This window comes from Bos indicus x Bos taurus, chromosome 18, assembly GCF_003369695.1.
Source record: "Bos indicus x Bos taurus breed Angus x Brahman F1 hybrid chromosome 18, Bos_hybrid_MaternalHap_v2.0, whole genome shotgun sequence".
NCBI classification, from domain to species: domain Eukaryota; kingdom Metazoa; phylum Chordata; class Mammalia; order Artiodactyla; family Bovidae; genus Bos; species Bos indicus x Bos taurus.
Window position 1 is genome coordinate 25,192,542 of NC_040093.1, and position 11,652 is coordinate 25,204,193.

The 11,652-nt window shown below is 53.3% G+C and overlaps 1 long non-coding RNA gene across 1 annotated transcript; it reads right to left on the reverse strand.

Annotated features, from left to right (window-relative positions):
• Positions 1-332: 332 nt before the first annotated feature.
• LOC113876619 lies at positions 333-11,367 on the reverse strand. The gene is made up of 2 exons (XR_003506543.1): positions 10,937-11,367; positions 333-1,037 (listed from the first exon to the last, which is right to left on the reverse strand). It is a non-coding gene; the product is annotated as an uncharacterized LOC113876619 (long non-coding RNA).
• Between the last annotated feature and the right edge of the window lie 285 nt (positions 11,368-11,652).

An 11,652-nucleotide genomic window follows, 5' to 3' on the forward strand; every position in this document is an offset into this window, starting at 1 on the left:
TGAGGCACTTAAACTATGAATCCAGTGTTGTTACATCTTCTAATTTTTTTTTAATCTAGAAATTGGAACTTAAAAGCAAAACATAAAAATAAAACAACTCCTAATAGGTCAGAAAGAGAACTGTAGAAGGCTGGATTGAGCCTATGAGTCATGGATTCTTTCCATCAAGATCCCATACATCCCAGCTCTCCAGCTGGCCCCGTGCATTCAGACCCTTGGAAGCTGGAGCCCAGTGGATTCACCGTCTGTGACGACGGAGAGAAATGGAAACAGAGAGGCTTCTCTGGGAGCTCACAAAGAAAGATTTCTGAGGCCAGATCTCAAAATGTTAATCAGATTCAGAGACATAAAACATGACAATTTAATGGTGTTTGGTGGAAACTGAAAATTCTTTAAAGTTCTAACTATCCTACATTGAATTCTAATACTTTTTTAATTATTAGATATAAAATGCTTATAATTTTAGGGGGAAATTAGACTTGGTAATTTATATTTCTTGTTTATACAGTACAATTTACTGATGAAAAAATGTGCTAAACTTATTGATTCATGACCATAATTGTTTAATTATTTATCATTGCAGAATGGTATTAGCATTGCTAATAATGCAGATGTGCACAAAGGCTGAGGAGTCAGATGCAGCTTTTGTTTGGGGTGCACAGGGCTCGAGGAAGGTTGTTTCGGGCCGGAGGGCAGCCTGCCTGAGCCGTGAGGCTCCTGAGACGCACCTGTCTCCATGAGAATGACCGCAGAATTCTCCATCATGAGAGCGTAGAACTAGAGGGCCACACACGGGTCTTGCCTCTCCGGATTCAGAGCCTGGGCCTGGGCATCAGTTCTCAGTCACTGCGAGGGTCCTTCACTTTGCCCACAGCCCAGCGGGTCCACATCCACTTGTCCTTCATGATCCAGCTGACTTCCAGTGTCCAAGAGAGCTCAATGAGAGCCATGATCACACAGGCTGGTAGGGGTCAACAGAAGGTTCTAGCATCCCCTCAGGCTGGCTACACATCCATGTTCCTCTCCATCACCTAAATCTGGAGGAAAAGCAAATCCTTTAAAAAGTCAAAGGTGATGCCAGACCTCAAGCCCCAGACCTAGTCTCAGAACTTGCAGATCATCTGAATGAACCTGCCCATTTTACAGACAGGGAAACTGAGTCTTAAAGACAGGGTCTAGATGCTCTGAGTAATAATCATCTCTAGCCTTCTGGAGAGTCAAGCAGAGACATCCAGAGGGTGTGGAATGTGAGCCTAAATCTCAGAACAGAAGACTAGCCTGCAGACATGTGTGGGAGTTGTCAGCACCAGTGTGCTGGGGTAGATTAAATTATTGGTCCCAATTCCTCGCTGTCCCATGATAGAATCATCCATCCACATTCTTGCCACAGCTCACTGTGAATCAGGCACGCTTCCTGGCCCCCTGACCTTAGGTCCCCCCAAAGCCCACCAGTCAGGCAGTAAGAGATACAATGGAAGCAGAAACTTGAGGCATTTGTGTGCAGATGGTCTTGCTGGCCTGTGCTTTGGGCTTTGCCATGAGAAGATTACACCTGTGTTGTCCAGAAAGAGGCAGAACTACTCCAGCCAACCACAGAGGCTTCACTGAGAAACGCATGCGCACTTCTGTCTGATGCTGGGTTACTTTTGTTTGTGATACAGCAGTAGTTAATAGACAAGGTAAGCTTTCAAGCCATGGGAGTAGATAGGATTACTCAGGGAGGAAGAGGAGTGCAGAAGAAAGACTAGGAATAAACCTGAAAAACTCCGCATTTAGAGGAGAGGACAGGAGCCACCCAAGAGCCACTAGGCAGAAAGAAACGAAAAAACATTACTGCGGGTGGCAGAGGCCAAGAAAGGCACAAACTTCAAACACCTACATGCTGCATGTTGTCAACCAGCATCAGAGCAGGGAAGCCTGCTGGATTTGTGCATATGAGGATCGGCACAGGGTGGAATCCCAAGATGAAGGTTGGGCTGCAGGAGCCAAATAACGGGCAGATGGTGACAAGACAGTCGGTTCAGGGAGCTCAAACATCCAACAGCAGAGGGTGAACAGAAGTGTTTGGAAATTCTAAGGTGTTCGTGTCTGGAGGCCCAGCATCAGTAAGCAGGGCAGACAGGATAAGCTCCTTGTTACAGACAAGTAACTGAAGGGCAAAGGGGACAGAGCCAAGCTTAGAAATGACACGGGTGAGGAGCTTGCAGCTGTGCTGAGCAACATGTGGGTCATCCTGAGGAGGCTCCTGGCCCTGGGGTCCTGCCCCCTGCAGGCCAAGACTGCCCCCTGGGGGTGGTGCTCTGCTTCTGCGGGTCTCTGACGCCTCCCCTCCAGTCAGCTTACTTCCCGTCTAGCTTAGCACAGGCCTCTCCAGGGCAGGGTGTGCTGCCGCCCTCCCATGAATTAGACCCACGGATGGAGGCATGCTGGCCACCTGGACTGCCATTTGGGCCTGGATTTAAAATTCCTAAGTACCCAGCTGTGACCCTGGAAGCCACTGCCGTGGAGAGGGTCCTAAGCCGCCCCCACCCCCCAACTTGAATGGTTCTGTTAGAAATACTTGTCTCTGGGCCTGAGGCCCCCTCCCAAGATGAGTGAGAAGCTCATGTGTCAGAGTGAACGATTAAAAAGAAGAAGAACATGACCGACACAGTGAATTTTTGTTGTATTTGTTTTGGGGGCCTCAGGGGCTCTGTTGGGGCTACGCAGGGTCATCTCTTTTCCCTTCCCCCAAAGACAAAGCAACCCTGGGCATCTGACGTCCATCGCTACCCCAAACCCTCCAGCTTGGGAGTTTCAGACCCTCTGAAGGGGTGAGTTGAGGCCCCCAGAGAGCACAGAGAGGGGATGACGCAGCGCTGGGAGCCCCGAATGCAGACATGTGCACAGCCAGCCCCAGGAGAGAGAGGCCTGATTTCCCCAAACCTGAGAAAGGGGCACCATTTAGCCAAGTGGCCTCAGGAACAAGGCCAACCCCATGGGGCCCATGGCTTTCCCTGGTTTCCCAGCACCTTCCAGTGCTGACCTCGTTCCTGGCCCAGGACAAGAGAAGGGGCCGCTGTCATGTCCACACAGTGTCCCTGCCAGCTGGAGTCTGGAGAGTCTGTCTGACTTGGAAGAAGTAAGGAAAGGTGACTGTTTCTCCCCTCCAGAAGCCACTGAGCAAATCTGTGCCCAAACACGCCTTCCTCCAGGCCGGGACACTTTCCTCCAGGCTGGGGGAGCTGGGGGGGTATCTCCCCAGTGTGCGACCCTAAGAGAGGCAGACAGGCCAGCAGACAGCAGGCGGGCCCAGCACCTCGCCCCATTCTCAGTCCCTGCGGCTTCCTTCAACCTCCCTCTAAGGCTGGTTCCCATCTGCTGGAGGCTGTGACCCACCCCCACCCGTCACTGAGCTTTCTCTGAGCCCCAGTGTCCCTGGTGAAAGTGCAAGTTGCTCAGTTGTGTCTGACTCTTTGCGACCCTGTGTAATTCTCTAGGCCAGAATACTGGAGTGGGTAGCCTTTCCCTTCTCCAGGGGATCTTCCCAACCCAGGGATCGAACCGAGGTCTCCTTCGTTCTTTACCAGCCAAGCCACACCTGGAAGCAGTGTCAGTTCATGACCTATACATCCCCAAGAGCTTTGCTGCTTGGTTTGGGCCACAAAGTTTGTTCCCCTCAACAAATGCCTTCGTCTCTGAAGTGATGCGCTCCCTGTTTGCCCAGAGCGAGCCTCCTGGTGCTCACTAAAGGCCTTGTGTCGTGGAGTCCAAAGCCTGCATTTGGGGCTCTAACCTTCCACTCACTGGCACACGTGATTTTCGCCCTTCATTTGCCCTTGCTGTGCCTCCGTTTTCTCATCTGTGAAATGGGACCTGTAATTCCTGTCTCATAGAGTGTCATGGGAATTTGATAGGATAAGATCATGCAGAGTGACCAGGGCAGAGGGTGTTCCACAAACTCCTGCCAAACAGCAGACACCTCTGGCCACCCTGGGAGGGCAGCAGCAAGCGTGCAGGACTGGCCTGCGATGTGACCCTGGGTAACACCTCTTATTGCAACCTCAGTTTTCCTCTACGAAAAAAGCAGCAGTCAGACATGACTTTCCAGAGCCCTTTCAATTTGAAATAATAATAAATAGCTTTTACTAAGCACATGTGTTGCCAGGGGTATTTCTTGGCCACTGACACACGGCCACCCATACCCCTTCACACTCTGCTCCGTGGTGCCCCTGGCTTACTCCCACCAGTGTTGACACCCCTGAGCTGAGAACTTGCAGTGGCCAAGGACTGCGCTAGCCGGGGCATGGGATGGGCCACAGTGAGGGGCTGGGGAGCACCACAGAGGCAGCCTCAGCCCAAAGGGGAGCAGACTGCAGGAGGATGACCGCAGAGGGCCCGACCTCAGACACCCTGACTGCTGCTCCCCCGCCCTGCCGCACTGCCCACTTCCTCCCGTGCTTCCTCCCAAATAAACCGCGTGCACTCAGATCCTTCCCTGGAGTTTGCTTCTGCAGGAAGGACTGTGGCAGGCTAGATGGGACACTGGGGAGCATCTTAGCAGGCCACTGTGCTGTCCACTCGGAGGGGTCTGGCCCTGCCTGATGCCCAGCTAGGCCGTGCCCATGACCGGCCTAGGTTGGGCAGGCCTCCCTCGTGCCATCCGCCCCCCTTCAACCAGACCTGAGTCTGGCAGTCCAGCGGGCCAGAACTAGTTGGTGAATTGAATCTGCTCACTCACTCACCTCGCTTCCAGATCCCCACCCCTCCATGCTGGAGCATGAAAAGCCCCGTTGATCAGTCTGGTGCAGCCCACAGAGCCCATCCAGCCTTGGCAAAGGAATGGAGGTGGCGGTCACAGAGGACAGGACCGTGGCGGGGACCACGATGGGCTCAGCCCGGGGCGGGAGTTGAGGAGCCAGTGGGAGTGAGCAGTGTGGGCCCCTGCTGACCGGCAGACACATGGTGAGCAGGCAGCGAGGAGGGGACTGCAGGGTGGGAGGAGGGGCTGGGGCTGGGAGAGTAGGAGGGTCAGGAGGAGGCGACATCCAGTTAGGACCATTGCACGAGAGTCAACCAAGCTGAGAGACAACGGCAGGTGTAAAGGCCTGAACGTAATTACAGGAGTGCGAGCGGTAGTGAGGGGTGGGCTGGAGGGTGGCCTTGGCCGGGGCTGGAGAGGTTGGGAGGGCTGGACATGTACAGGGTGGTGTGAAGGGGGAGGCAGGAGACTGACAAGAGGCAGGAACAGAGAGCAGGGAGAGGAAGATGAGGTCCCTTGCTGTGCACCCTGGGGAGTGATGGGACCTGGACGAGCACACATGGGCACACAGGCAACCCCTCTGCATGCAGAGAAGCACTCACATGTGTGCACACACTCACCCATCAGAGTGCACGCAGCTCGCACATACAAACCCACTCAAACAGGCTTATGTGACACAGCCTACACATGCAGATACACACATCCTCGCTTGCATACGTACACACACGCATGGGAAGCCATTCCATAAGCTTTACCACATGCGCCCTCCACCTCTTCACTCTTTCACAACGAACCCTGTCAAGGTCGGAGCCTCATTATCCCCATTTCATACAAGAGTAGACTGAGCCTGGCCGTGAGGCTCCCGCCAGCCACCCCAGGGACCAGGGCTTAGTCGTGCTCCACGAGGCCCTTGCTCCCATGTGGGAGCAGCTGTTGAAGATGAGAGAAAGGAAGGATGACATCTCAACAGAAGGTAACCTGCCTTTCTGATTAGAAATGCCCTAGTTGGTCATTGCCCTGGGGTGCAAGGCCAGGCCTCGAGGAACCTGGCCTGGAACCTGGCAACTCATGGAGGCCCAGCCCATGTGGAGCAGCCTTTGGCAGGCAGTTGCCTCTAACAGGGAGGCTGTGACCAATGGCCAAGCCTGCAACCAATACCCAGACATAATGCCCACCTGTTCATCAAGGGCCCATGCTGCCTCCATTCCCATGCAGGAGGCTTAGAAAGAGGGCGCATGGGATGTAGAGAGCACAGAAGAAAGCCCCTGAAAGGCAAGGCCTGGACAGCCCCCTCCCCTGTCCCGAGCCTTGCGGCTCCCTGTCCCTGGTGCTGACATAGGAGAGTCCCCAGTCTGGTCTGGCACCACTCACCCAGCCCTGTGCTGCCTGTCCCACTCAGCCTGCTAAGCCCCACTTTCCAGGAGACTACCAGCTCTGTCATTCACAGGTCCCTAAAATATTTGTTGAGTATCCACTATGTGGTGGGCACACTGCTACTTGATCCCTGGGCAGGAGTCTTTTGCACACTCCCTGGGGAGAGTCAGGTCAGGAGAGCGATGCCCCCATTCTCCAGATAAAGCGCTGAGAGAGGCTCAGGAAGAGTCCTTGGGTCCCATGGTGTAGGCAGCTCTCAGCATCCCCCCAGGCCTAGGGCCCCGGCAGAGGTAGCGCTTTCTCAATGGAATGTATCTCCCACCACGGTCCAGAGAGAACACAGGTTCAGACTTGCAGCACACAGCAAAGCCCAAACCACAGGGAGCTGGGTCCAGCCAGGCCGCATCCTCGCCGCCATGCATGCTGGAATTCCATGGCCAACGGTGCTCAGCCCTTCCCAGGACTCCAGTGAACACCCCTCCCCTCCAAGGTTAACAGGATAAAGGCTGGGTAAAGAAACTACTCATTTCCCCAGCTCGCAAAGAAGCAATTATGTGACTTTCCAGTGTGGTTTCAAATATATTTTGCAAACTAGGACTCAGACAAATATTAATGGCAGCAAATTACAGTACTTAGCAGAATTATCACCTAGCAAAGAGGCGCTTTTAATCTATAAAAAATATCAACAAAAGATGTAAATATGAACCCCTCAATGGGTGGTGTATCTTGAAGAAAATATACATCTAATCTCACAGTGTGTTACCTCTAATACCTGGGGAGAAGGTTAACAATTCTGAGACGTTCCCCATGGCTAGAGAATATATTTTGATGTAGATTTGTGGATATCAGAGACTTTAAATCTATTGTATAATCACAGGGCGGGAGGGAGGAGCTGGCCACCTATTTCTCCATGATAGGAAGGCGGCCCTTGAGGGCTGTTTAAATAGCTCCACTTCCCTTCCCGAAGCTCCTGGCTCCTGGGGCTCCACCAGGCACTGAAGGCCTCCTCCTGGGGAGACAGCGCCGGCCAAGTCCTAGGCCCTGCCAGAGGCGGGGCTGAGCCCCTCTTCGAGATGGGGAGATTGATGAGGGGCTGCTGATAATGGGGTAATGGAGCCTGTGAAAGGCAAACTATGTCAGCCTCATGATGTTGCTGGGGGGTCCATAAAATGCATAAGCCAAGCAGCGTGACCTCAACTGCTGTAGGACGTGTGTGTGTGTGGTGTGTGTAAGAGAAAGATTCTCTACCATAACATCGCTGAATACCTGGGGCTCCTATAAGTCATCCAGTGACTTCCCAGAGGCCACCCTGAGCAGCAGGACCCTGACAGCCCTCCTGGAAGCTCTCTCTCCCTGTGCTGGCACAGGCCTGGGGCAAATATCCCCCAAAACCCCAACAGGCAGCCCAACCATAGGAGAAGAACGGTCCTTGGAGGCTGTGAGGAAACGATGCTCTAATCATGTTAACAGGTACCAATCCCTCACGTTATCCCATGGACTCTGGACCTCAAGCCGGGACTCAAGCTCTGGAGCGAACCCTTCCCTTTCAGTTCTCAGGAAAGAGTCCTGAAGTCCCATAGGTGCTAACCTGGGGCTCAGCTGTGGTCTTCAGACACCAGTGAGGAGACACCTGTCATTCGGGTTTCACCATCTCCTAAACTTGCCACCTGACGCAAGAGCTGACTTCACTGGAAAAGACCCTGATGCTGGGAAAGAGTGAGGGCAGAAGGAGAAGGGGGCAACACAGGATGAGATGGTTGGATGGCATCACCAACTCAATGGACATGAGTCTGAGCAAACTCCAGGAGACAGTGAAGGATAGGGAAGCCACGGAAGCCTGGCATGCTGTAGTCCATGGGGTCGCAAAGAGTCCGACACGACTGAGCAACTGAACAACAAAACTGTCCCCATTAGACTTTTTCATACTCTCTTCCGCATGTCCCCATAAGGAAAGTTAAGCTGGACTTGAGTTTCAGTGACTGCGATGAACTGTTGAAGCCTAATCACCAATGTGAGACTGGGGTTCCCACTGCTTACCTCTGCAGGGGGTTGGGACATTTGTAATTCATCTGAGGCTAGCTCATAAAACGTCACTATAAGACAGCTAGTCAAATGATCATGCCTCTGTCGACTGTGTTTTTAAGGAGGTTATTCTTCATAGCTAATTTGCTCTGTAACCCGTAAGATTTACCTGGCTTGGTTACCTCTCCATCAACATGCCTTGTTATCTACAAGAACTTTTATTCAGTCACTTCACTGCCTTCAGAAAGCCTCCTGCAGGAGGCTGGGCCAGGTGGAAGGGAGGTTCAACAGCTACATGGGGGATGGGGAGGGGAGATTACCTCTGGCTTCGGGGGATCGGGGGAGGGAGGGCTATGACCTGGGAGCTTGATGGGAAATCTCTGCCACTTGTATGAAAACTGGGCCTTTTTACCTATTGTTTGGGGCCTGCAGAGTAAAGGCTTTTTTGTGCAGACACCAATCCTCTGCGCACTGAGCGGGATTCAGGTCCTGACACTGTGGGACCTTACGCGAGTCACTTAACCTCCCAGTGCCGCAGCTCCGCAGTCGTAAACCGCACAGGATAGGCCCACCCCCACCTCTCTCACTACCCATGTCCAGAACTAATTGGATAATGCTCATAGATTGCTCTGAGCTTCCCAGAAAGAGGGGCACCTCAAACACGGGACAATTATTCTAATTATAACTGCCTCGGACCTGTGTACACAATTTTGCCTTTTAATGTCATCACTGAACATAATGGTAGAAGAGTGAAGGCCACTCTCCCCAAAGGGGATGGTTTTAAGAAGCTCCATTTTCAAAAAAGAACAGAGCTTATAAAACAGAAGCACCTTCATTCCTGCTGGCACTTGTAAAATGTCCCTCTAGCTGGTCCCTGCAGAGAGCCTCAGAGGTCTTCAGCCACGATTGGCGGAAGCAGCCAGACAGGGAAACGTGGCTCCTTCCTCAGGGACTCAGGCCACGGGGAGGGCATCATGATGAACGTGGCCACTGCCCACTTTGGTCTCTGAAATGGGTTGCTGTGGGGTCCTCTAGGCACACAGTGGGGTGGGCAGCTCCTCATAGAACCGGTTCTGTGTGCCAGCTTGGTCAAGCCAGCGTGGCCTCATAGCCTAATCCATGGCAGGCCTGAGCAGCCATGTCGGCCCTGCAGCTGGTTCAGGGCTGGATGCAGGGCCAGTTAGAACCGAGCCAGCTAACCATGTTGGTGCACACAGACAGGAGGCAACGGAGGCACGGGGAGCAGTGAGCGGCCCCAGGAGAGGGCTAGAGAGAAGTGACAGAGCAAGATCCTGTTCCCCTGCGGCTGGTGGTACCCATGCCCCTCATTCCTCCCATCCTCCGGGCGCCTTCAGTAAGACCCTGTGACTGGAACTGATGGAGCAGGCTCCTGAACCTGGCAGCACAACATTCTTTCCAAAGTTGCGCCCTGGGTCGAGTCGCAGCCAGATGCTGTAGAGACAGGGCTGCACCATGTGGGGAATCGCTGGGAAACCAGGCCTCCCCCAACATCCCAGGACCAGCAACAACATCGAGGCCTCACCATTCACTGACGACAGCCTCTGTCCTGGGCACGGACATGCATCAGTTCATCTAAACACACAGGGCCCAGGTGAGGGGATGCTAGGCAGGAAATCAAAACCCCCAGTTGAAAACTTGCTCACAGGGGACCCCAGGATTTGAACCCATTCTGACTCCTGACTTCAAGATGCTGCCACCCTCTCTACTGCATCCCAAATCCTGTGCCCCTCCCTCATGCCTGCACCCAAAGGGCACACCCCAAGGGTGGACTCTGAGGCAGCAGGTAGCCCAGCCCCCATCTGGTGACCTCCATCCCCAGGACCACTGAGGTCCTTTCCAAGCTCTGGCTCTTCTGTGAAGCAGATGCAAGTTCTTGGCCAAGGCATCTACCTTGTCGGGGCTTCCTCCACTGTAAAGTGAGAGTAATACTTCTCTGCAGAACTTTTGTGAAAATTAGATAAAAGAACATAAGGTGTTTTGCCAACTCGGACCTTCAGGGTGAACATGAGCTCTTTGTCTTCGTGCCTCCTGACTCCACTGCAGTCTCCTCTTTCCCTTGTGGGAAGCCAACAGACGGACGTCAGCAGTGTGGCCCTCAGATGCGGAATTCCCTGGGTCTGAGGTGGGAATCATGAAGGGGACTTGCCCTGCATGGCTCTTTGTCTGCCCTCATCTCATTCTCATGAGATCGGGCCATGGATCTTCAGGGAATCTGGCCCAGGAATGGCAGGAGAGGCATCTCAGAACAGGCATCTACAGCAGGGCTGGCCTTATTGAAATGGAGATGATGGTGTGATCCATGAAACCAGGTGAGGCACCTGGAACTCCTCCTGGGAAGTTCCAGGTCTATGCATCCCTTTGGGGAGACCAGCTCTAGCAGCCATGCACAGACAAGAGCCCCCAGGGGCACTCTGCACGCCATGTCGCTGATTAATGGTGGCTGAGACCCATCCCATCCACAGGTCTGCAAGAACCACATTTAGTTCAAACTAGAGTTAGTTAGATGAACCAAGAAAGCATCTGTCAAGCTACCTGCCAACCTTTGGTGACGTCCAAGCCATATGCCCAGTGCTGGGAGGACCAAGGTGGGAGACAGAGAGAGGGAATGTGAGGGTCCAAGCTCGGGAAGCCCTGAGTCTGCAGGGCAGGCTAAGAGAAATCTTCCTCTCAGTTGGGCCAGGAGGGGCTGAGACTGCTGGGCAGGGAGAAGTGAACAGGAGAAGGATAAGCTGGAAGAAGGAAGGATTGGTTGGAAGCAGAGAGGCCACCTCCACCTACCGGGCCAGCTCCTGCAAGTCCAGGAGCAGGGAACAGGCGTCAGGTGTGCTGTGCGGCTGGATGGACGGGCCAGTTTGGTTGTCCTGGGATCTTGGGCAAGGCTCGAACTTCAGTGCACCGTCTCTTCCTAATCAATAAAACGGCACCAGAGGACTGTCATTCTGTTGGTTTTTATGACTGGCAACTAATACTTAATGAATGCTAACTGCACAGAGCTGGGTGCTTTATATGAATTCTCTGAGTTTACCACCCCTCCCCCAATCTTACGAGACAGATGCCATTCCCATTTTAGAGAAGGAGAAATTGCCTTTGTGCTTCATCAGGCTCCTAGCCCAGAGCCGGCTTATGGTTGGGAGACCATGTGGACCAGCACCAGCTGTGGAAACAGAATACAAGCCACACAGGTGATCTTCAGTTCTCTGTGGTGGTTGGTGGTGGCTCAGTCACTAAGTGGTGTCTGACTCTTGGATTATGGCCTGCCAGGTTCCTCTGTCTATGGAATTTCTCAGGCAAGAATACAGAGGTGGGCTGCCATCTCCTTCTCCAGGATCATCCCAACCCAGAGACTGAACCCAGGTCTCCAATATTGCAGGTGGTCTCCTGCATTGTAGGCAGATTCTTTACTGACTAAGCCACCAGGGAAAGCTAACGTGCTCAGTTGCTCAGTTGTGTCCAACTCTTTGCAACCCCATGGACTGTAGCCTGGCAGGCTCCTC